The sequence below is a fragment of the Budorcas taxicolor genome, chromosome 20 (assembly GCF_023091745.1).
Source record: "Budorcas taxicolor isolate Tak-1 chromosome 20, Takin1.1, whole genome shotgun sequence".
Lineage (NCBI taxonomy): Eukaryota > Metazoa > Chordata > Mammalia > Artiodactyla > Bovidae > Budorcas > Budorcas taxicolor.
The window spans coordinates 7,116,128-7,143,156 of NC_068929.1; positions in this window are offsets into that span (position 1 = coordinate 7,116,128).

Below are 27,029 nucleotides of genomic sequence, written 5' to 3' on the forward strand. Positions count from 1 at the left end.
AGTCAAGGCTAGACTGACTTTGTGACGTTGGCCAAATCACTTCACCTCTCTGACCTGCAGCCTCTTTACCTGTATGATTGGATGGCTATCTTCCTGGCAAGGTTCCGTGAAGACCAGAGTCAAGTCAAAAGTCACATGGAGTGCAGAAGGCACTCAGCAAGGGCCAGGTTGCCTCTTTCTGAGGACCTGGTTGGATAACCTTGGCAGAGAATCAAGATACAGAATTTCTTTTCTTCAAAGAAATGGCAGTAAGAATGTGTGAATATGTGTGTGTTGGCGGGGGTCGGGGAGGGGTGTGTATGTGTGCCAACTGTGTGAATGACTGTGTGTGTAGGAGGAGAGGGTTATGGAGAAATAAAATCATAGTAGGGAATAAACAACAGAACATCTTAGTGGCTTGCAGATGAAAGCTTCTTTTTGCTGGATTCATTAGCCTTCTAACACCGGCTTAGCTGTGTTTGGAAAAATACTTAACTTGCCATAGGATGCCAAGTCATGACTATGTCAGAGAGTGAGTCAATTTTAGAAATCTGCATGTCCTTCTCCTAAGAGAAAAAGTTCTATTGGACAAAGTGCTTGGGGCTTGTTGGTAACATCTCTTTATTTGTTCTTTGTGTGAGGATGTTGGAAGCAAATCAGGGGTTAAAGGTTTATGCAGATTCTTCTGGGAGATGGAGAGTGAGGAGGCAAAGGAAAAGAAGGAGGAAGAGAAAAGACAGACTGCAAAAATGCGAAAGAGATGGAAGCAGGGAAAATCGAGACGGGGGGCGTGAGGAGGAAGACAGAGCAGAGGGACGAGGTACAGGGAAGGGGGGCGGAGAGGAAGAGAAGGAGGCTCGAGAGTCTGACAGATGCTCAGAGCTCGGACAGACGGAGGAGTAGAGAGGAGTGGAGCGGGCCGCCCACCCCCTTTCATCTTGACTCTGCTTTGGCTCCGACAGGTTGCCATCCTCCTCTTGCAGACCGAGAAGCCTCTCGCAGGGCCCTGCCTGCCCTGCTGGCTGTAATGTTTAAATGCCCGTTTCTCAAGTGGAGCCAGATGGTGAATGTGAGCCAGCCTGCATTTGACAACCAGATGCTGGGCTCACACAAAGGGGTTCTCCGGCCTGGCTGCTGGCGGGAGCTGCCATTTGCTTCACAGACCACCATCCACTCTCCATGCCTGAGACCCAGGGACAGGCCCCACCACAGACTCGGTCACCAGGAGGGCTCCTGAGGCTGGCAGGACCAGGCTGTAGAATCAGACAGAGCTGGGTTTGAATCATGACCCACCCCTTTCAGTGGCTCTGGGCATGTGGTTTTGAGCCTCTATTTCCTCATCTGAGAAATGGGTCTAAACCACCCCCCAAAAAAAGCAGGTCTAATGAATGGGTAGAAGATTAAAGGGGAAAGAAAGTGTAAAGAACCTGGTACAGAGGAGACCAGAAGTTGTAGACTCAGGTGGAGCAGGCTGACTTCAACCTGAAAAGGGCTTCAGAGTTTTTGAATTAACAGTAAAAAAAACAAACAAACCTAGGGGAGGACTTCCCTGGTGGTCCAGTGGTTGGGAATCTACCTGCCAATGCAGGGGACCCGGGTTAGACTCCTAGTCCAGGGAGATCCCACAGGCCAAGGAGCAACTTAGCCCATGTGCCACGACTACTGAGCACAAGCTCTAAAGCCCCCATGCTGCAGCTACTGAAGCCCCTACTTCCTAGAGTCCGCGCTCCAAAACAAGGAAGCCTCATATTGCTGCAGCTAGAGAAAGCCTGTCACAGCAATGCCAAAAATAAATAATAAATAACATTAAAAAAAATAAATCCCTGGGGAAATTTAAAATTTAAAAAACCCCAGGAGATTTCTTTAAAAAAAAAAATCCATATTACTGTTTTTTTTATGAAAGAGCTTAGTACCAAAGGCTGGAAGTAGGCCTCCCTCTCTACCTCAGACTCCTACCCACTCTGTCTACCTCATCCCCCTTCCCTCAATTACAGCCCCTGAAGTCTTCGATGAATGTCCAGACTATTTCCTAGGCACCCAAGTTTTATCTGTTTGCATTTCTGCAATGGCCAACACTGTTTTTCACGGAGAAAAGAAAGCAAACATCCCTGAGAGGTGAATTGTCATCTCATTTCCAGACAAAGCTAGATGCCCAGGCTGACCCCATCATCTTCATCAACATAATCTCCATCCTCATTTCCCTGAGGGGCTGGACCCACAGGGAGAGCATCCTGACTGTCCAAGATTCCAGTGAGCTGCTGCTTTTCTTTGGAAGAATATGTTTTGATTTAGTGTTTAAATAACATAGCTCTTAACCTAGTCATTGTCTGGGCCTTTCCAAGAATCTAGGCATAAAGTAGGTAAAAATACATGCCACTCCTCCTCACCCCAGCACCAAATGGATACATCCTGGAGCTTCCCAAGTACTGGGGACTTGCGGATCCACACTCAGAAGGATACAAGCAGCCAAGAGCAGGAAGGGGCCTGGAGCTGATGGGGGAAGTCTCCTCCCGCAGGTTGAGAACTGTCGTGTCCTACAGCCAGGGACTCGGCCACCACATGTGACCTGCTCACTCAGAGTTTCCAACCTAGCGTGGAGAAGATAAGAGCCAATGATGAGCTTCGAAAGAGACCAGCACCAGGTGCTGAGGGAGCCCTGAAAAAACACCCAACTCAGCGTGGAGGAGAGCAACTTGGCTCCTGGAGGGGTGAAGCCCAAGATAAGCCTTGAGTGATCCGTGGGATTTGGGGTGGGCAGAGGTGCAGATGAGCACTCCAGGGAGGAGATGAGAAAGATGGAGGAGGTCCGTTTGCCAGTCTGGAAAGCTCTGGGGACGCTGGAGCAAAATATGAGAATCACTGAGGAGGGATGAATGCACAGGGTCCAATAAGGAAGGGTTCGGACTGCCATGCTGAGGGCTTGGGAGTTAAATTGGAGATGATCCCTTGGGCAGGGGGCAACCACAGATAGGTTTTTAGAACAAGAGAGGCATGAGCAGATTTACATGTTGCAGAGATGATCTTGGAGGCTGTGTGGAGGTCGCTGGAAGAGGGTGATCCTGCCTGTAGGAAAACCGCAGAGAAGACTTGTGGTGGGGGACTGTGAGGAGGGCAGAGTGGAGGCAGGAGGTAGGGGAAATGCATGTTGCTGGAAAGCCACTAAGTCTTGGTGACAGCTGTGGAGTCCCCCAAAGTCTCTGATTTGCATAAACGCAGGGTCTCTCCAATGCTCCACCCCAAATGATGGGTGGTTAATTGAATTCATTCATCCAACGGCAAACATGTATAGATGCTGACTTCAGTGAGAGCCCCAAGCTGGGTGCTAAGAGGAACAGCGGACTTCTCTTTCTATATAGACGGTTTCCGAGGGGGAAAGTCAGCATACCTCCAGTCCCAACCACGGGCAGGGTGGTTCACAGCGCAGATCCCCAGGCCCCGTCTCAGACTGTCAGAACCAGATCCTGTGTGTAGGTTCAGGGCAATGTGCACGCTAAGTCCTGAGGGTGGCTCACCCCAGTATGTGAGAACTTGGTCTACTGGCTTCTTGCGTGTGCGTGCTCAGTCAGGAACATCCGACTCTTCGAGACTCCCTGGACTGTAGCCCGCCAGGCTCCTCAGTCCATGGGACTGTCCAGGCAAGAATACTGAAGTGGGTTGCCACTTCCTACTCCAGTGGATCTTCCCGACCCAGGGATCGAACCCGCGTCCCTTGATTCTCCTGCATTCACAGGAGCATTCTTAACCATTGCACCAAGCAGCTTTTTGTGAAAATTAAATCAGCTTGCAGTCACAGGACTGTTGGTGGCACACCCATGATTTATGGAGCAGTCCCTAGGATCAGCACTATTGGCCTGCATCCAACCATTGCAGCAACCAGGGAGACGGTGTTACTTTCATTCCCATCTTACAGATGGGACAACTAAGAATGTGAGAGATCCGGAAGCTTGTGTGCATTGGGTAAGTCACCACTGGCCTGGACACAATAGTATCTGGTTCCCTTCCCCTTCCCTTTCACAGTGGGCGCAGGACAGGAGAGGGGCTGTGTGCAGCTATGGGCCAAGGCCAGAGGACCCTCTGAGAGAAAGTTCAAGGGCTGAAGGGGAAAGGCCACGTACTCGTAGGAAATTGCAGAGAAGGGGCCACCCAGGAGGGCCTGGTAAGTTCATCAGGGCCTGCAAGCCTCAGGAGGGCTGCACAGCCTCTGCTAAGCTGTGAAATCTCAGTGGGTCGTGTTAAATCAGCCAGGCTGTGTAATTCACATGAAAGGATCACAAGCGCCAAACAGAGCTTTTTTCCCTTCTTCTTTCAAATCAGGCAGGCAAGGGGATTTGCCCATGACGAGGGATCCTAAATACCCTGAATCCTTCTGAGAGGGGGAACTGTGTCTCGGTGAGATCGAGGCTTCTTTGGCATTTTTGTGTGGAGGTACCTAGAGATGTATTTTTTAAAGCTAATAAATCATAAACCTTGTTTGAATCCCAATCCAGAACAGATGTAATACATATGGCCAGTAGACTTGGAACTGCAAATAAATATGTTTGGAGACCAAATATTTGAAAAGCAATTCTTCTTCTCCATCTTCTCTTTCTCAAGTGCCACTGCCAAGATCGGTTCAAGGATTTGGTTCCCCCCAAAGCTGTTGCCACAGCGCTACACTCCCTCAGCGAAAGCAGAGATAGGAGAGCACCGAGGTTTTATCTTGGTTCAGGTTGATTAGTTGTGGCTGCCTGGAGTGCTGTGCTGAGAAGGGATCTCAAGCTCAGCTAGAAAGAGGGCCACGATCGACTAGCAATGTCTGTCCTAGGACCAGCAGCAGGAAGTGGAGGGTTAAGTGCCACAGAGTTACCACCCCGGGTCTGTTTTGGGGTCTGCTAGCTCTGGACTGTCTGCTTCCCTAATAAGACCGTGCTTTATTTTGATTGTAGCACAGTGACAATTTTAGGGCACAAAAGAATCAGGGGCATTGGAGGGTTCTGACTACCCTTTAAATGTTAACGCCTAAGTAATATCAAAACGGTCCTCTTGCTAATTCAGCCCTCTGCCTGAAGATAGGAATCTTTAATCATCTGAAGAGTCCTGGGACACAGAGGTGACACTTCTCACAAACAGCAGTTCTTTTGTTTATTTACCTGTGTGCTTGATTACTGCCCGCTTCTCCCCGTGGTATGAGCTTTACGAGAACCTCGACTTAGTTTTGTTCATTGGTTTATTCCTCACATCTAGCTACAAGTGTAGGACACTTAGTAGGAACTAGATAAATCTTTGCCAAATAAAGTTAATTTCTTTCTTTGCATTCCCTCTCGCATATGCTTATTTATGCCATCACTACACTGGGCTCGGCAGGGCCGGGTACATTGATCCAGATATAATAAAAGAAGTGAGAACCCTCCAGCCTGAGGAGGAAGACAAATGTATAAACTGATTATTATAAAGAAAGAAAGAAAAGAAAGTGAAATCGCTCAGCCATGTCCAATTCTTTGCAACCCCATGGACTGTAGCCTGCCAGGCTCCTCTGTCCATGAAATTTACTGGATGTATAGTATACTGGATGCAAGTGTACTGGAGTGGGTGGCCATTTCCTTCTTCAGGGGATCTTCCTAATCTAGGGAACAAACTTGGGTCTGTCACATTGCAGGCAGACTCTTTACCATCTGAGCCACCAGCCCAATTTTTCTAAAACAGCATGAAAAAGGCAACAATAGACGTAGGTGCTGAGACAGAGGTGATTGACATTATGGAGAGATGATGAAGTTGGAGCACAAAGAGAGATTTCATAGAGGCTTCCCATTGACCTAGGGTTTTGAAGGATGAATAGAAGTTTTCCAAACAAAATGTCTGATGTGTTCTGCTTTCTTTCTTTTTTTTCTTTTTTCAAGGATGTACAAATTCTTGCCTTGTATGAGAAGGACAGTGTGATACATAATGCCTTAGTGAGAAGAGCAGTGTTCTTACAGCGTCAGACACGTTAAGTAGTTGAGTCCTGGGTCAGCTGCGTGACCTTAGGCACATCATCTGTCTTCCCTGAGCCTCAGTTTCTACACAGCAGACTGAGAATTCAGAGGAAATGGAGGCGAAATGCCTGGCACTGGCCCCAATACCCCACAGACCCTCAGGATGTGACAACTGTTCCTTAGGATGCGATCAGAAACCCATTCTTGCCCCAGTCTTTGGAGACAGACTTCGAAGCTTCCCTGGGGGCGATTCAGAGGAAGGCAGGTCTTTCTGGACCTGGTACAGTGGGATTTGGTTAAAGACATCCTTCAAGGACCTTGTTAGCAGGAGAGCCTTGTCCCCAAGGGGTCTGCAGTGAGCTTCCCTCCCCCCCCCCCCCCCCCCCCCCCCGCCCTGGGGACACTGTCTTGGCGGCCTCCCTGCTCCACCCAAGGGCACGTGCAGCCTGTTTTTACAGCTTTTCACTGAGCTGAGCTGTGAGAAAATGCCAGCTTGATCCATTTTTCTTTCCTGTTCTTCAGACACGTGCAGCCAAAAACGCTGGCTCAGCAGACTGCTTCAAGTTCAGAATCTCATCATTTAAAAGACCCGCTGCCTTCAAACATAATGATAATAAAAATAACAACAATTACAGTTACCACAGATGCCAAGCTTACTCTGGGCAGGCATTTACACGCACTGTTTTGTATAAGTCTCATCAAGGCCCTGTGGCAGCTATTATTTCCTCTAAAACCATGAGCCCAAGTTCACAGACCAGGAATGACATGGCTAGAAAACCTAGGTTTTCAGTCTTCCAAACCCATACCTCCCCATTCCCTTTAGCTGGTTTTCATTTCTTGACTGATACTTTCTCCCTTCAAAAAGATTCGAGGCAACTAGTGGAAACCCAAACAGCAAAAAAGAATAAAACCAACCAAGAAAATCAGAATCAGGGTGATGTGAGACAGTTAAGGAAGATGTTCCCCGCCGGGGGAGGTGCCGTGTTCTAAAGGCAGGTGACCGGCCGGGTTCGTCTATCGCGTCACTCAGCTCTTCTCAACCTGTAATGCTTGGTGTCTGCTTGTTCTTCCCAGGCGGCACTCGTGATGGAGGATCTGCCCGCAGGGCAGGAGACGCAGGTTCAATCCCTGGGTCAGGAAGATCCCCTGGAGAAGGAAATGGCCACTCAGCCACGGACAGAGGAGCCTGGCGGGCCACAGTCCATGGGGTCGCGGAGAGCCAGACACAGCTAAGCACATGTGCGCATGCGCGTTCTACCAGCTACTGAGGAGTGCTAAGACCTGTGCTAAATATTAAGGTCTCCCACTGTGATTTCAGGTTTGTCCCTTTTTCTTTTTGGTTTTTAGCATTTTGCTTTAAGAATTTTGGTACTAAGTGTGTCCACATTCAAAATTATTGTGTCTCCAGTGGAATGATGCGTTTCATCCTTATGACGAAGATATCTGGTAATGGCTCCTCCTTTAAGTCCTCCATTGCTGATAACATAGTGTAGCCTGGATGGCAGGTGATTTTTTTCCATTTTTACACAATCAGCTTTTCTGGGTCCTTACAGATGGGATTCCCTGGTGGCTCAGATGGTAAAGAATCAATCTACAATGCGGGAGACCTGGGTTCGATCCCTGGGTGAGGAAGATCCCCTGGAGGAGGGCATGGCAACCCACTTCAGTATTCTTGCCTGGAGAATCCCCATGGACAGAGGAGCTTGGTGGACTGTGTCCAGGGGGTCGCAAAGAGTCAGACATGACTGTGCAACGAAGCATACGCACATATTTAAGATGTGTGTCTTGTAAGCAGCATATAGTTGTCTTCTTAAATCCTAGCTTGACAATCATAGTCTTTTCTTTTAATTTTATGGAGATAATAATTGATATACAGCACCGCATAGGTTTTAGGTGTACAGTCAGGATCTGATGTAAGAAATGGTTCCCACAATACACTGAGTGCGCGTTCACTATCTCATTTAATACAAACAAGAAAAAACCAGTTTTTCCTTGTAGTGAGAACTCTCAAGATTTACTCTCTTAACAACTTTCACATATTCAGCAGTGTTTATTACATTAATCACGCTGCACATTACATTCCGAGGGCTTGTTTATCTTGTACCTAGAAGCCTGTACATTCTGACCCCCTTCATCCAGTTCCCCCCACTTCCCATAATCTTTTTAAAGGAATATTTAGCTCATTCACCTTTAATGTCCTTACCCATATGCTTGCAGATAGCTGTGTCACCATATTATTTATTCTCCACTTGTCCCATCTTTTCTATAGTCTTATTTTTGATTAATCCTTTATTATTATCATTTAAAGTTTACCCTCTATTATCTTGTTAGTTTACATTTCTGGTGGTCTGCAGTCCATAGGGTCACAAACAGTTGGACACATCTTAGCAACTGAATGACAACTGTTTTTTGACGAGTGGTTCTTAGCATTTACAATAGGCATCCTTAACTTATTTAAAGCCTAATATGTCAGTACTTTGACCATTTATGGACAATAAAATTAAGACCCTTTAACTTTAATTTATTTAAATCAAATTAAGTCTAATTTTACCCTCTTTACCGTATATGATACTGCTGTCAAAATTTTTTACATGCATTTTAAACTCCACAAAACATCATTATTACCATTATTTTATACAAACTTCATTTAGATTTATCTATGTATTTATTCCTTGCAGTTCAGTTCAGTTTAGCTCAGTCACTCAGTTGTGTCCAACTCCCTGCGACCCCAGGACTTCCCTGTCCATCACCAACTCCCAGGGCTTGCTGAAACTCCTGTCAATCAAGTCGGTGATGCTATCCAACCACCTCATCCTCTGTCGTCCCCTTCTCATGGCTTCCATCCTTCCCAGCATCAGGGTCTTTTCCAGTGAGTCAGTTCTTAGCATATAATGGCCAAAGTATTGGAGTTTCAGCTTCAGCATCAGCCCTTCCAAAGAATAGTCAGGACTGATTTCCTTTAGGACTGACTGGCTGGATCTCATTGCAATCCAAAGGACTCTCTCAATAGTCTTCTCCAACACCACAGTTCTAAAGCATCAATTCTTTGGCGCTCAGCTTTCTTTATAGTCCAACTCTCACACCCATACATGACTACTGGAAAAAACCATAGCCTTGACTAGACAGACCTTTGTCAGCAAAGTGATGTCTCTGCTTTTTAATATATTGTCTAGGTTGGTCATAACTTTTGTTCCAAGTAGTAAGTGCCTTTTAATTTCATGGCTGCAGTCACCATCTGGAGAGATTTTGGTGCCCAGAAAAATAAAGTGTCACTGATTCCACTTTTTCCCCATCTATTTGCCATGATAAGATGGGACCAATGCCATGATATTAGTTTTCTGAATGTTGAGTTTTAAGCCAGCTTTTTCACTCTCCTCTTTCACTTTCACCAAGAGGCTCTTTAGTTCTTCGCTTTCTGCCATAAGGGTGGTGTCATCTGCATATCTGAGGTTATTGATATTTCTCCTGGCAATCTTGATTCCAGCTTTTGCTTCCTCCAGCCCAGCGTTTCTCATGATGTACTCTGCATAGAAGTTAAATAAGCAGGGTGACAATATACAGCCTTGACGCACTCCTTTTCCTATTTGGAACCAGTCTGTTGTTCCATGTCCAGTTCTAACTGTTGCTTCCTGACCTGCATATAGGTTTCTCAAGAGGCAGGTCAGGTGGTCTGGTATTCCCTTCTCTTTAAGAATTTTCCACAGTTTGTGTGGTTCCCTGGTGGCTCAGACGGTAAATCGTCTGTCTACAATGCGGGAGACCTGGGTTCAATCCCTGGGTTGGGAAGATTCCCTGGAGAAGGAAATGGCAACCCACTCCAGTACTCTTGCCTAGAAAATCCCATGGATGGAGGAGCTTGGTGCAGGCTACCGTCCATAGGGTCGCAAAGAGTCAGGCAGGACTGAACGACTTCACTTCACTTCATGCAGTCAAAGCCTTTGGCTTTATCCTTTGCATTGCTTATCAATCCTTCCTGCATTTCTGTGCCTCTTTCAGGGATGATATTTCTTTTCCTTGAAAAAATCTCCTTTTACAACTTCTGTTAGTATAAATCTTTTAACAGCAAATTTTCTGTTTCTCTGGCAATGTCTTTAAGCTTTGTTTTTAGAGGATATTTTCACTGGGTCTGAGTTTCATGGGCTTCCCTGATGCCATGCTGACGGGATTTTTCTTTCAGCGCCCTCAGCATGTTATCCCATTGTCTTCTGGCTTACATCATTTCAGTTTATCTTCGTTTGCTTAAGTGTCATTTTCACTCTGCCTGATTTTATAACTTCCCATCTGTAGCTCTCATCAGTTTTGCTCTGATATAATAAGATAATATAAGATATTATATAATATAATATTATATTTACGCTGCTTGGGATCTGTGGTTTGAATTTTTCCAGCAGCTTTCTAAAATATTCAGTCACTTTCTCCTTAAAGATGAGTCTTTTGTGCTCTCTCTACTACCCTTTTAGGACTCTAATTACATGTAGGTGAGACCTTTTCATCATATTTATGTATGTCTTATGTTCTTTTTCTGTATTCCCATTCTTTTAATCTTCATGCTTCAATCTGATATTTTCTATGAACCCACCTTTCGGGTCACTGAGCTTTTCTTCAGCTGTGTCTAGTCTGCTGTTAAAACCATTACCTATTCTTAATTTTGGTAATTGTATTTTTAATTTCTAGATTTTTCCACTTGACTCTTCAAAGATTCTTGTTCTCTGGTGAAATTTTTCCCTGTGTCATTTATTTTCTTGAATATATGAATATCAATTTTTTAAACACCATGTTTGATAATTTTCATATCCGGATTACCTGTGAGTCTGTTTCTGTTACATTTTTTTTTCTCGTGGTCTTGTTATTGGTTTGCCTGATGAATTTTTATTAAATACTAGAAATACTATATAAAAATTATAGAGGCTGCAGATGATGCTATTTTCCTCTAAAGAGGATTTTCTTTACCTTCTGGTAAGTTGTTAAGTAGAAGGTCACTTTCATATAATCAGAGATTGAGATAATTCAAGGCTGACTTTAAATCTTCGTAAAGCCTGGCCTATTTCCAGTTCACTTTTACTCCTAGGGTGTAGGTTCATATGCATCCATCTGAAAGTCAAATCAAATTAGCTCAGGAAAAAATAAACGGTTTATTGGATGAGCATTGTTACTATGGGAAGGTGGGACTGCATCTGATCCTCAAGACCAGAGAGCTGAACTTCTGCTTCTCCATCTTGCATGCCTCTCTCCCCCTGCATTCAGTTTTTACTCTCTCAGACAGGGTGTGGCTGGGGACATGGGCACTACCGACTCCCAGAGCACAGTTTCAAGATTTTCTATGCTAGAAAGACTGAGACTTGCTCCCTCTAGTCTCCAGGTCAAAAATCTCAAGAAAGAGCAATGATTGGTTCCATTTAGGTCAATCATTATAGCTAGGTAGGAAGATTCCTGGGGAACACAGTCTGTTCTTCTATAACCACAAGGCCAGGTGGAGAAAGAAACACTTCTCAAAATAATGAAAGGGGATGAGTAGTCATAAAATTATAGATGTCTAGGGCAGCTAGGCACTGTTTGATATTTTTCAGCTCAATGTGCTTTTCTTAAGGTAAAATGAAATGAATTTCCTCTTACTGATACATACAGTATGATTATTGAAGGGTTTTCCCAAGCTTCTATCAAAAATAAACTTATCTGCAGCATCTCTCGTGATAACAATCATAGTAATAACTACTATCTATATGCAGCCCAAATCTTGGTCAGGAGAGCCGTTTATACAAATCTCACGTGAACATCTGCTATCTGCTTGGAAAGAATGTATAACTATACAGATTTTCTGAGAAGATGCAGATTTAGAGGAACCTGAAGCTTACAAAATTACCAATAAAAGTGAGCATTTATTTAGTGGAAGGAAAGCAACAACACACATTTTTTAAAAGCTGACAGATAACACGAAAATCACAAAAGTTCAGAATTTTACCTAGTATTTTTAATTAACTATGTATTACTTCTCTATAATATATTTATGCCTACATTTTTGGCTGCACATTTGATTATATATGACAAGGATGCTGGGCTTCCCTGGTGGCTCAGACGGTTGGCTCTGCCTACAATGCAGGAGATCCGGGATGAATCCCTGGGTCAGGAAGATCCCCTGAAGAAGGGAAAGGCAACCTATTCCAGTATTCTTTCCTGGAAAATTCCATGGACAGAGGAGCCTGGCAGGCTACAATCCAAGGGGTTGCAAAAAGTTGGACATGACTGAGTAGCTAACACTGTCACTTCACTTTCGTGACAAGGATATAACATCATTTCCTGCGGAGAGAACGGAAAGATAATCCAGTCTTCCCTCTAGCATGGTAGGCAAAATGTATTTTTTTACTGAGAACTGAAATGTAAAAACAAGTCAATTCAGGTAAGATCATATTAGCTGTTTGTAGTGCTGCTAGAGGTTTGTACTCTACAAATTTAATAAATGATATTTCACACAGTTCCCACCAAAAGAAGAAAAAAGAATAGTGAGTTTATAATCAATACGCCACATTACTGAGCACCTTTCTAAGAAGAAAGAATTTCTATTCTAATTAGATATCTATGAAAACCAAATCTCCTGCTTAGTTTTACATGGCTGATGACTGGGTGTGTTTCCTGCAGACTAGCTCTTGTTGCCATATATTTCAAACTTTGTTTTTTTTCTGCTACCCACTTACTTCTGGTGCAGAGCACTCTAAAGTGTTTGTCACTCAGTCATGTCCGACTCTTTGCAACTCCACAGACTGTAGCCCACCAGGCTCCGCCATCCATGGGATTCTCCAGGTGAGAATACTGGAGTGGGTAGCCATTCCCTGCTCCAGGGGATCTTCCTGACCCATGGTTCAAACATGGGTCTTCTGCATTGTAGGCAGATTCTTTACTAAGTCACCATGCAAAGCACTCTGGGAAACTTTCACATTTGGGAAGATGCACTCTGGCTGTGCGTCTTCATGCCGATATTCCCAGCCGTGAGAGACAGGAGTGTTCAAGGGGAGGCAGACACATATTTAGAGCCATTCATACGCTGAGACGGCAATACGCAAGTGTATTCCAGTAAACTCAGGGCAAATGTAACCCACGCCATGCTTAACTTAGCCTGATCTCCAAAATGACCATGGCAGAGTGAGGCAAGCAAGTGGGAAGAGACAGCAGTCCTTAGCCAGTAATGTCAAGGATATCTTACTTTTCTAATTTTAATAAGACATGTAAATATGTTTCCAGAGCTCCTTTCTGGTCAGAGGACCCATGTGCAAAAGGAGAGCTCTGAAACTTTAGCTTCATCAGCTCCGTATCACTGGATTGAGAAGCAACCCACTCCAGTATTCTTGCCTGGAGAATCCCATGGACAGAGGAGCATGGCAGGCTGCAGTCCATGGGGTCACAAGAGTTGGACACAACTGAAGCAGCTTAGCACGCATGTGTGTGTGTGTGTGTATATACATATATATGTATATGTATATATATATATATATATATATATATATATATATATATAAAATTTCCACTCTCAGATGAAGAAATGGATTGAGAGGAAGTCATTAGTCAAAGTCATGTGGCTAAGAAATGATGACTCTGGGTAATGGCAAATGTGGTCTTTGGAAGATAGCAGAGATCTAAAGCATATTGGTTCCCTTCTCTCAATTTCCTCCCCTTCCACTGGCCTGGGAGGAAGTGGGGACACAGACATAGTAATGAGTTTGTCAAGCTCAAACTAAGAGTGAATGTCTTAGCAGCACCCGGAACCCAGGGAGCCTGGTTCCACCACTACAAACTGATATCTGTCTAGACATCAGTATAAACTAAATGGTCTTTGGTGGAATCCAGAGGACTCTTGGAGGATCCACCAGGGCCGCCGTGGAGAGTCAGAACTTTGGGATCTGGGCCTAAGCAATGTTTCTGATCTCTCTTCTTCCTCAGAATGACTGCTGCCTCTTGTGCCAGAACTTCTCCATTTCCTGGTGGGAAGGGTCCTGAGGCATGGGTGCAGAATGCAAGAATCTCTCCATGGCACCTGGCTGTCATGTGAAGGGGAACACGTGGCCAGGAAGGATGTGTGGGCTCTCGTACCCTGAAGACTTGGGCCTTCATCTCTTTGAAAGAGAAAATGCAGGGAAAGGCTGGAGTCAGGGAGATCACTTTCCTTTCTAAACTCTTTGTGGCATCTGTGTTTGAAAGTCAATGCTCACACATCCATTCCACCATGCCTAAGGGGTGAGCAAGAATCCAGGACAGAACCTTGAAGAGCGTCGTACCCCAGAATCATTGGAAACAGACACGCAATGCACTGTGTAGTGTTAACACGCAGGAGGTTAAGTCAAGCTCTCAAGCTCTTTGATGTATTAAATACCAGGGACTTTAACGTAATAGAACTGTAAACCTCAAATCAGAGCTAATCACACTAATTTGCTGAACTTTAAAACCAAACTGAAATGTTCATTTCTTCTTAAACTGAACCACAAATCCAAGTTGTTTTGATCTACAAATCTATCTAACAAAAGATTTGAGAGGGCTTATAAGAAATACATGCAATAAAACAAAAATCTAAGTAGATAAAAACCAGGATCGGGGGAAAAATCAAAACCAGAGGGAATATTATGACATAGATATGCAAGACCTATATAGTAATTCGAGTTCCTGAGTCCCCTGGCAGCCAAAGCAATATGGAAGATACATTAGTTACATGACATGCATCATTCCCAGAGAAAATAATTTTTAAATAGCAGTTAACTGATTGGAAACCAAACTAAAGTTCAGACAGTAGGGGGGTAAAGGTAACAAAACATTCTCTGATGCTTAAAGGGCTTCATTTGGTTCAAGATCCTGGTTAACAGGAATAATGGTTTCAAAAACACTAATTTCTTTCTCATTTAGTTTCTATTTTCTGCTGGCTCTCAAACTCTGCTTGCTGCTGCTGCTGCTAAGTCGCTTCAGCCGTGTCCGACTCTGTGCGACCCCAGAGACGGCAGCCCACCAGGCTCCCCCATCCCTGGGATTCTGCAGGCAAGAACGCTGGAGTGGGTTGCCATTTCCTTCTCCAATGCATAAAAGTGAAAAGTGAAAGTGAAGTAGCTCAGTCGTGTCCAACTCCTAGAGACCCCATGGACTGCAGCCCACCAGGCTCCTCCGTCCATGGGATTTGCCAGGCAAGAGTAGACATTAAAATTCCTGTTAACCCAATGTGTTCAGATTTTCCATTTATGTATTCTTGCCTTAAGTTCTTTCAAGTTCTTGCTATATCTGTCTTGTACAGGACCTGATTGTTTTAGCAATTAAAGAATAAAACTTGCATTAACGTCTCCAGGGAAATGAGGATTCAAGAGGTTAAGTGCTGGCCTTGCACTGCAGAGTGTGGTTCCTACGCCCCAGAGGGCTCCCCTAAATTGTTTGGATAAACTGAGGAAACGTCAAGGGGGATTCTGACACTGAACATGACATTAATCTTTGTAGCCATTCCTCCAGATGTGCACACATGTTCTGAGGATGCTGAACATCCAAGTTTGCTGTGGCAGCCCCACCTCTCCAGGGATGGAGGGGTTAGAGGAGGGTGGGGGCAGGGCAGCTGGTTTGGTCCGCTTGCCTGTGGGTTCTTGAATCTTGAGCTCTTGAGAAGGTCTATGTGCTTGTACTGGCAGAGATGCTCATCTTGGTCACTTGAAATGATATGAAAAGCAATAAGAAAAGGTTTAACATCTCTTGTTAAATGGAAAAGCAAATTGTAAACAATGTTGGCAAGTGTGTGTGCATGCTCAGTCACTCAGTCCTGTCTGGCTCTTTGCAATAAGCTCCTCTGTTCATGGAATCTTCCATGCAACAATAGCTGAGTGGGTTTCCATTTCCTACTCCAGGGGAGCTTCCCGACCAAGGGATCGAACTCAAGTCTTCTGCATCTCCTGTGTTCGCAGGATTATTTACCACCAAGCCACCTGAGAAGTCCATTTGCAAGTGTAAAGATGGCTCTATCTATATCTACATGAAGATATAGTAAGTGTTTTCACACTTAAATGATAACAGTATATTACAAATATTATTTAAAATAATACTAGTTTTCTCTGGGTGGAAAGATTTTTACTCTTTACATTTTTCTACGTCTCCGATAACATATATACACTGTTTTTACAGTGACAAAAAAATCCAATAGCTGTTTCTTCTATAAGACTTATACATAGTCATTTTAGGATATCCAAAATGTCTCACTTATATTTGTGGCAGAAAGCTCTCTATGCGAGTATGATGGCTCTATATTTTTTTTATTCCCAGTGTCCACAGTCAGGTTGTGGCCAATATTTACTTGGGGACACAGGCACTCCAAGCAAGGGGTGCATTAGTGCTTTTTAAATAGCCCCATTTTTAAGAGAGATTGGAATTTTGTCTCAGATTATACACTTGCTCATATTGCTTCTGGGGGGCTCATATCAGTTTACAAATATCACTGAGTTCAGAAAGGAGCTTTAATGCCCACTGAGTCACTGGTCCTCACCCCATCTGCCAACTGCAGAAACAAGCTAGCTTCTCTGCACGTGGCCTGCCACTCCCCCAGCTCCTTCTCCATCCCCCTTTTTCTTGCTATAAGCCCTTTCCATGAGCCCAGGACTTGGAAAGAAAAGCTGAGTGCAAAAAAGGCAAGAAGCTTTCTGGCCAAGAAAATATAGCAGGGTGGGCAGCATGTGAGGGCACCTGTGTGTATCGCGTCCAGTATGTGTGCATATGTGGATGTGTGTGTAAGCATGTGTGCATGCGCAGTGTATCTCTACGTGTGTATGTGTATACATGTGTATATATGTCTGTGTAAGTATGTGTGTAAGTATGTCTATATATCTGTTCCTGTATGGATTCATGCGCATGTTTATAAAGGTGTAAAAAAGATCTGTGTGTATAGAAATCCATGCGGGTAACCACTATGTCCATTTCTCCACCTCAAGGCAAAAAATAAGGTCACATATCTCTTAATGGCCAAATTAGAGCATCTTCTGAAAAAGTCCTTCTTCCCCAGTGGCCCTTCTGCTATGAGCAAGTGGTCCAGGGCCTACCTACCTACTGGTCCAGGTCCAGAAGGTAAGACCTGAGTACTATTTTCTAGAAGAGGAAATGAGGAAATCTGACCATGGCCTCAGCTGCAGCTGTCACCACATAGCTTTTCTGTAGAAACAGACTCTGCAGCAAAGTCTCTTGGATCCCATGTACTGTGGCAGGAACTCCCACCCACCACCCAGGAAACCAGGACTGTGTCTGGTTTTGTCTGCGGTACCCGTCACTCCAGTAGCTCAGACCTGTCCAGTCAGCCTTTGTCGGTGTGGGATGGGCAGGAGTTCCAGCCTCCTGGCGGTGTGCGCCACTAGGGGTCTCTGTGCTGAAGGACGTGACGCCAGTGGCTGGACCAGAAGGGGCTGTGCCCAGAAATGGCACCCTGGCCACCCTCCCCTCCCACAGTATTGTGCCCTGATTCTCGGGCTAGATCCCCTCTCTGGAGGAGGAGCTTCTCATCACATGCCCTCTCCCATCAGAAGCCTTTCCATAGCTTTGAACCTCAAAGATGAATGTCAGGGGTCTCAATCGCCTTTCTTGCAGAGACCCTCTTGGCCTATCTACAGACTTACTCATCACCTCCCACAGACCCTTGAGCACAGTGGATGGAGTAGGTGGGGAAACTGAATCCCTGGGAAAAATGAAGCCCAGGCTTCAAAAAGCTAAATAATGAGTCTCCACCCAAGTCCCAACTCAACCCCAAAGGCAAGTATCTATAAGTCTAACTTCCACATAATTCATTATAAAATTAGCGCTTTTGGTTTGAACACAAAAAACTGTTTCTGCAGGCAACGGTACTGGTTGACAATTTTTTAAACGACAGAATTGCTTTAAAAATAATAAAATAAAATAATAATAAAACCCACCCCCACAATAACTCCAGTACATGTATATGTGAATATCAGCCTATAATAACACTTATCATTTAATGAGCACCACGTTTGTGCCAGGCATTGTGCCAAGCCCTTCATCAGCAATGTATTTTTTTATTCTCCAAACAACCCAGTGAGTTGAAAAGTCCTCCACTGCAAAAGTTGAAACAGAGACTTAAAGGGGTTAAGATAATTTGTCCAAGGTCATACAGCCAAAAGTTGTATTAGTAAATCAAGCACATAAACCCGCATTATCAGATCCAAAGTGCTCATGGTGTGCATGTGCTTTTTAATAAATAGACTTTATTTAATTCATAACCTTCATTTTTTTAAGAACAGTTGCAGATTTACAGGAAAACTGAGCAAATAGTAGAGAGAGCTCCACACCGCCCCTCCCACCTGCGCGGTGTCCCCTCTGACACATTAGCGTCGCGCTTTCGTTATGACGAACAAACCAACACGAGCACGTTATTATGAACTAAAGCCCATAGTTTATTCTTCAGACTTTTAGAGTTTTTACCTAATGTCTTTTTCTACTCCGGGATACCACCCAAGATGTCACGTAACATTTAGTCATCACGTCTCCTTAGGCTCTTCTTGGCTTTGACATTTTCTCAGATTTCCCTTGATTTTTCTTTTTCTAATATTCATTTATTTGGCTGTGACAGGTCTTAGTCGCAGCACATGGGTTCTCTTTAGTCGCAGCATGCGGGTTCCTTCGTTGATGCAGTGTGTTGATCTAGTTCCCTGACAGGGATCAAACCCGGGCCCCTGCATTGGGAGTGTGGAGTCTTAGCCCCTGGACCACCAGGGAAGTCCCTCACACTGTCCTTGATTTTGATGACCTGAAAGTTTTGATGATTCCTGGTCAGGTGTTCTGTTAGAAACCCCTCTATTGAAATTTGTCTGATATTTTTCTCAGGGTTAGACTGGAGTTGCAGGTCTTACAGAGAGAGACCGTGGAGGTGAAGTACCATTTCCATCACGCCCTGTCACAGGTGTGTGCTATCAGCATGATTGCGGCAGCCGATGTTGGCCAGGACCACGTGGACGAAGTAGCATGCTGGCGTGATTTTGAGACCCAAGCAGAAGGGGCTCTGAGAGGTGGTATTTGCTGGTCTCTGCTCAGGGTCCTGCAAAACCTTCCAGCCGACATCATGTGTGTCCTTGGGGCAGTGTCCACACTGCTGCCTCACGGACCCCCGGATGTTAGATCCTCCACAGGCCCTCCGCAGCAGGACCAGCCCCTGTCTCCACCCTTGAGACTAGGGGGATGATCCCTGTTTGCCTCAGGTGCCCCATCACTCCCTTAATTACCACAAACATTTCAGCCTAGACACCCCAGGGGTCAAGAAGGCAGCGGCGAGGTCTTGAACTATTCTTTATTTCAGAGAGCCTCAAGACTGCCACTTAACCCCAGACAGGGTGCCTGGGCTGTGGCCTAGAGCTGTTTCACCTCTTTATGGCTGCTTTTGTTACTTTGGGCCAATCAGGGCATCTGGCAGGCAGGTACAGCCATCTCTGAGGGTGACTATAACCTGGAGTATGAAAATATTCTTACTTAATGTGTGCACTTGATGGGAAAGATAAAGTCTTGCAGCCAAGTGGTACTTGGGTTTGAAGAAATAGGGTCAATTTCTCAAGGCCCCCATGTTGGTAGACAGTAGACTCTCAGGCCACATGCAGCCCATAGGCAGGACATTGTTAATTTTTTAAAATAGACTTTACCTTTCAGAGAAGTCATATTTCACAGAACAATTAAGAAAAAAGTACAGAGAGTTCCCATGCACCCTCTGGCCCCCGACACACATGACCTCCTGCACTATCCGCACCTCCTACCCGACTGGGATGCCACTCTGTGTGAGGCACCACTATCACACAGAGTCCACAGCTCACAGCGTAGGTTCACTCTTGGAGTTGCACAGTCTATGGATTTGAAGAGATGTACAGTGACATGTGTCCACCATCATAATATCATACAGAATAGTTTCCCTGCCCTAAAAAGCCCTCTGTTCTCCACTCATCCCTCCCTCCCTCCAAAAAGCAGAGACATTACTTTGCCTACAAAGGTCAATATAGGTAGCGGCCAGGAGGACGGCCCCACTCCCAAGGTCAGGGGCGGCGGCCAAGACGAGCTACCCCACCACCAAGGAGCAGTGGCTGCACGGGTGCAGGAGGGCAGAGAGGAGCTATGCAATGTTCAAAATCAGGAGGGGCGGCCAAGAGGAGCTACCCCTCATCCAAGGTAAGGGGCAGTGGCTGCGCTATGCTGGAGCAGCCGTGAAGAGATACCCCACATCCAAGGTAAGAGAAACCCAAGTAAGACAGTAGGTGTTGCAAGAGGGCATCAGAGGGCAGACACACTGAAACCATAATCACAGAAAACTAGTCAATCTGATCACATGGACCACAGCCTTGTCTAACTCAATGAAACTAAGCCATGCCGTGTGGGGCCACCCAAGACTGCGGGTCAAGGTGGAGAGATCTGACAGAATGTGGTCCACTGGAGAAAGGAATGGCAAACCACTTCAGTATTCTTGCCTTGAGAACCCCATGAACAGTATGAAAAGGCAAAATAATAGGACACTGAAAGAGGAACTCCCCGGGTCAGTAGGTGCCCAATATGCTACTGCAGATCAGTGGAGAAATAACTCCAGAAAGAATGAAGGGATGGAGCCAAAGCAAAAACAACACCCAGCTGTGGATGTGACCAGTGATTGAAGCAAGGTCCGATGCTGTAAAGAGCAATATAGCATAGGAACCTGGAATGTCAGGTCCATGAATCAAGGCAAATTGGAAGTGGTCAAACAGGAGATGGCAAGAGTGAACATCAACATTCTAAGAATCAGTGAACTAAAATGGACTGGAATGGGTGAATTTAACTCAGATGACCATTGTATCTACTACTGTGGGCAAGAATCCCTCAGAAGAAATGGAGTAGCCCTCACAGTCAACAAAAGAGTCCAAAATGCAGTACTTGGATGCAATCTCAAAAACGACAGAATTATCTCTGTTTGACAGAATGATCTCTGTTTGTTTCCAAGGCAAACTATTCAATAGCTCAGTAATCCAACTCCATGCCCCAACCAGTAATGCTGAAGAAGCTGAACAGTTCTATGAAGACCTACAAGACCTTTTAGAACTAGCACCAAAAAAGATGTCCTTTTCATTATAGGCGACTGGAATGCAAAAGGAGGAAGTCAAGAAACACCTGGAGTAACAGGCAAATTTGGCCTTGGAATACAGAATGAAGCAGGGCAAAGACTAATAGAGTTTTGCCAAGAGAACGCCCTGGTCATAGCAAACACCCTCTTCCAACAACACAAGAGAAGACTCTACACATGGACATCACCAGATGGTCAACACCAAAATCAGATTGATTATATTCTTTGCAGACAAAGATGGAGAAGCTCTATACAGTCAGCAAAAGCAAGACCAGGAGCTGACTGTGGCTCAGATCATGAACTCCTTATTGCCAAATTCAGACTTAAATTGAAGAAAGTAGGGAAAACCGCTAGACCATTCAGGTATAACCTATATCAAATCCCTTATGATTATACAGTAGAAGTGAGAAATAGATTTAAGGGCCTAGATCTGATAGATAGAGTGCCTGATGAACTACAGAATGAGGTTTGTGACATTGTACAGGAGACAGGGATCAAGACCATCCCCATGGAAAAGAAATGCAAAAAAGCAAAATGGCTGTCTGGGGAGGCCTTACAAATAGCTGTGAAAAGAAGAGAGGCAAAAAGCAAAGGAGAAAAGGAAAGATATAAGCATCTGATATAAGCAGAGTTTCAAAGAATAGCAAGGAGAGATAAGAAAGCCTTCCTCAGCAATCAATGCAAAGAAATAGAGGAAAACAACAGAATGGGAAAGACTAGAGATCTCTTCAAGAAAATTAGAGATACCAAGGGAACATTTCATGCAAAGATGGGCTCGATAAAGGGCAGAAGTGGTATGGACCTAACAGAAGCAGAAGATATTAGGAAGAGGTGGCAAGAATACACAGAAGAACTGTACAAAAAAGATCTTCACGACCAAGATAATCATGATGATGTGATCACTCACCTAGAGCCAGATATCCTGGAATGTGAAGTCAAGTGGGCCTTAGACAGCATCACTATGAACAAAGATAGTGGAGGTGATGGAATTCCAGTGGAGCTATTTCAAATCCTGGAAGATGATGCTGTGAAAGTGCTGCACTCAATATGCCAGCAAATTTGGAAAACTCAGCAGTGGCCACAGGACTGGAAAAGGTCAGTTTTCATTCCAATCCTAAAGAAAGGCAATGCCAAAGAATGCTCAAACTAGCACACAATTGCACTCTTCTCACATGCTAGCTTCAGCAATACGTGAACCGTGGACTTCCAGATGTTCAAGGTGGTTTTAGAAAAGGCAGAGGAACCAGAGATCAAATTGCCAACATCCGCTGGATCATCAAAAAAGCAAAAGAGTTCCAGAAAAACATCTATTTCTGCTTTATTGACTATGCCAAAGCCTTTGACTGTGTGCATCACAATAAACTGTGGACAATTCTGAAAGAGATGGGAATACCAGACCACCTGACCTGCCTCTTGAGAAACCTATATGCAGGTCAGGAAGCAACAGTTAGAACTGGACATGGAACAACAGACTGGTTCCAAATAGGAAAAGGAGTACATCAAGGTTGTATATTGTCAGCCTGCTTATTTAACTTATATGCAGAGTACATCATGAGAAACGCTGGGCTGGAAGAAGCACAAGCTGGCATTAAGATTGCCGGGAGAAATATCAATAACCTCAGATATGCAGATGACACCACCCTTATGGCAGAAAGTGAAGAGGAACTAAAAAGCCTCTTGATGAGAGTGAAAGAGGAGAGTGAAAAAGTTGGCTTAAAGCTCAACATTCAGAAAACGAAGATCATGGCATCTGGTCCCATCACTTCATGGGAAATAGATGGGGAAACAGTGGAAACAGTGTCAGACTTTATTTTTCTGGGCTCCAAAATCACTGCAGATGGTGACTGCAGCCATGAAATTAAAAGATGGTTACTTCTTGGAAATAAAGTTATGACCAAACTAGATAGCATATTCAAAAGCAGAGACATTACTTTGCCAACAAAGGTCTGTCTAGTCAAGGCTATGGTTTTTCTAGTGGTCATGTATGGATGTGAGAGTTGGACTGTGAAGAAAGCTGAGCACCGAAGAATTGATGCTTTTGAACTGTGGTGTTGGAGAAGGCTCTTGAGAGTCCCTTGGACTGCAAGGAGATCCAACCAGTCCATCCTAAAGGAGATCAGTCCTGGGATTTCTTTGGAAGGACTGATGCTAAAGCTGAAACTCTAATACTCTGGCCATCTCATGTGAAGAGTTGACTCATTGGAAAAACTCTGATGCTGGGAGGGATTGGGGGCAGGGGGAGAAGGGGACGACAGAGGATGAGATGGCTGGATGGCATCACTGACTCGATGGACATGAGTTTGAGTGAACTCTGGGAGTTGGTGATGGACAGGGAGGCCTGGCGTGCTGCAATTCATGGGGTTGCAGAATCGGACATGACTGAGCGACTGAACTGAACTGAACTGAACTGATGGTTTTTTCAGTAGTCACGAATGGATGTGAGAGTTGGACCATAAACAAGGCTGAGGGTCAAAGAATTGATGCTTTTGAACTGTGGTGTTGGAGAAGACTCTAGAGAGTCCCTTGAGCTGTAAGGAGATCAAACCAGTCAATCTTAAAGGAAATGAACCTTGAATATTCATTGGAAGGACTGATGCTGAAGCTGAAGCTCCAAGAGTTTGGCTACCTGATGGGAACAGCTGACTCACTGGAAAAAACCCTGATGCTGGGAAAGATTGGAGGTGGAAGGAGAAAGGGACAATAGAGGATGAGATGGTTGGATGGCATCACTGACTCAATGGACATGAGTTTGAGCAAGCTTTGGGAGTTGGTGATGGACAGGGAAGCCTGGCATGCTGCAGTCCATGGGGTTGCAAAGAGTCGGACACAACTGAGCAACTGAACTGAACTGAAACATTCATGTGCAGAATGTTTGTGGTAAAAAATGTGGGTAAAAAAAAAAAAATTGGGTAAATTACAAGGTGCACAATTCCTGGGTTGTATGGGAAGAGTATATTTAGTTTTGTAAGAAACTTCCAAACAGTCCTCCAAAGTGGCTGTATTCCCACCGGCAATGCATGAGAGTTCCTGCTGTCATGTTAGGACGATACGACCACACCTCTTGGCCGTGCTCTTTGTGCAGGATGAGCGTGTGACTCACACAAGGCCCGTTCCAGTTGTTCCCCAGGAATTTGAAATTTGGAACTGACATGGTAGTTGTTTGGACTGCAGAGAATGGCGGCTATTGGAGCAGAATCACATGAAAGGTGATGATAGAAGAAGAGTCTGTGAGCTCCAAACATTGAAGCCTGCCAGGCTCCTCTGTCCATGGAATTCTCCAACAAGAATACTGGAGTGGGTAGCCATTCCTTTCTCCAGGGGATCTTCCTGACCCAGGGATCGAACTTGGGTCTCCTGCATTCCAGGCAGATTCTTTACTCTCTGAGCCATCAGGGAAGCCCCATATAGCAAGGTAACTCTACCCAATGTATTGTGGTAACCTAAATGGAAGGGAAATCCAAAGGCGAAGGGATGTATGTATGCGTATACCAGAGTCACTCTGAGGTACAGCAGAAACTAACACAGCGTTGTAAAGCAACTATGTTGTTGTTTAGTTGCTAAGTTGTGTCCAGCGCTTTGCAACCCCATGGACTGTAGACCGCCAGGCTCCTCATTCCTTGGGATTTCCCAGGCAAGAATACTGGGGTAGATAACCGTTTCCTTCTCCAAAAAAACCCAACTATACTCCAACAAAAATTAACTTTAAAAATGCACTCATTGACCTCACTCTCAAATTGTCTATGAACCGGACTCACAGGTATAGGAATCAGGATGAAACTGGCCAAGATAGCTAGGAGACCAAGAGAACAACACAGAAAGCAGATTCTTGCAGCCAGCCGGTATGACTGGACACCACCTGGTATTCTTGTAGCCCCCTGGGATTCTCTTATTTGCCTCCCTGGGAATCTGTGAGCCCTATATTGACAGTGGCCACATCTTTTCAGGGCAAAAACATCAGCTCTGAGAGGGAGAGACAGAACCGGCAGGCAAAGACAAGAGATGTAGAGAAAGACTCCTAGCCATGCCCAGGGCCATCCCAGTATTTGGACAACAATATCCCCCCGATTTGAGCCGCGCTAAATTTGGTTAATGGCCCCCAATACTTCTGACTTAGGCAGACGTTTCTAGCAAGAATGATCCTAAGGACAGGATATCTCTTACCATCATAGGACTTGGCACACAGTAGGCACTCAGTAGACATTTGTTGAATGACTAGACGAACGAGCAGAATCCAGCTGATAGCTTCCTGCTCCTGGGGACTGCCATCATTGGAAAGACTGGGCTTAGGAGGACTAGTGAAGAATAGGCAGAGAAGATGATGGACTTTGAGAAACCTCCTTCGCCTAGACTCCCCACAGTTAGAGAAACTCTGCCTATCCCAGTCAGTGAGCAGAGGCAGAGACGGCCATTGTGGGTAATATAGAGGTGATTTCTGGGGGCAGAGTCCCTTTGCATCACTGTGCTTGGCTGGCACCTGGCACAGTGCCCAGTACATAGTATTTGCTCACTATAAAGTAAGGAGGGCAAGAATAAGTGAGTGGGCATCCATGAGCTCAGCCCTTCTGCATGATGAGCACGGCTTCCCATACCAGGGAGAGAGGAGACACCTCACCCTCCAGTTGAGGGCGGCAAATTAAAAACCATTCCCATAAAGTGGGAATTAAGGGCTAAGCTCCAGTGGCTAAAGGCACAAGAAGGGACTAACATACTTCAACATATACTGAGAGAGGACCTTCAGTGTGGGTCTGGAGCTTAGCACCAGGGATTCATGTATGAGTAAGATACCATCACAGTAATTATGGTCTGAGTCAGGTCCATGAATCAGGGCAGATTGGAAGTGGTCAAACAGGAGACTGCAAGGGTGAATGTCAACATTCTAGGAATCAGCGAACTAAAATGGACTGGAATGGGTGAATTTAACTCAGATGACCATTACATCTACTACTGCGGGCAGGAATCCCTCAGAAGAAATGGAGTAGCCATCATGGTCAACAAAAGAGTCCGAAATGCAGTACTTGGATGCAATCTCAAAAACGACAGAATGATCTCTGTTCGTCTCCAAGGCAAACCATTCAATATCACAGTTATCCAAGTCTATGCCCCAACCAGTAACGCTGAAGAAGCGGAAGTCGAACGGTTCTATGAAGACCTACAAGACCTTTTAGAACTAGCACCAAAAAAGATGTCCTTTTCATTATAGGCGACTGGAATGCAAAAGGAGGAAGTCAAGAAACACCTGGAGTAACAGGCAAATTTGGCCTTGGAATATGGAATGAAGCAGGGCAAAGACTAATAGAGTTTTGCCAAGAAAATGCACTGGTCATAGCAAACACCCTCTTCCAACAACACAAGAGAAGACTCTACACATGGACATCACCAGATGGTCAACACCAAAATCAGATTGATTATATTCTTTGCAGACAAAGATGGAGAAGCTCTATACAGTCAGCAAAAGCAAGACCAGGAGCTGACTGTGGCTCAGATCATGAACTCCTTATTGCCAAATTCAGACTCAAATCAAAGAAAGTAGGGAAAACCGCTAGACCATCAGGTATGACCTAAATCAAATCCCTTATGATTATACAGTGGAAGTGAGAAATAGATTTAAGGGCCTAGATCTGATAGACAGAGTGCCTGATGAACTATGGAATGAGATTCGTGACATTGTGCAGGAGACAGGGATCAAGACCATCCCCATGGAAAAGAAATGCAAAAAAGCAAAATGGCTGTCTGGGGAGGCCTTACAAATAGCTGTGAAAAGAAGAGAGGTGAAAAGCAAAGGAAAAAAGGAAAGATATAAGCACCTGAATGCAGAGTTCCAAAGAATAGCAAGAAGAGAGAAGAAAGCCTTCCTCAGCAATCAATGCAAAGAAATAGAGGAAAACAACAGAATGGGAAAGACTAGAGATCTCTTCAAGAAAATCAGAGATACCAAGGGAACATTTCATGCAAAGATGGGCTCGATAAAGGGCAGAAGTGGTATGGACCTAACAGAAGCAGAAGATATTAGGAAGAGGTGGCAAGAATAC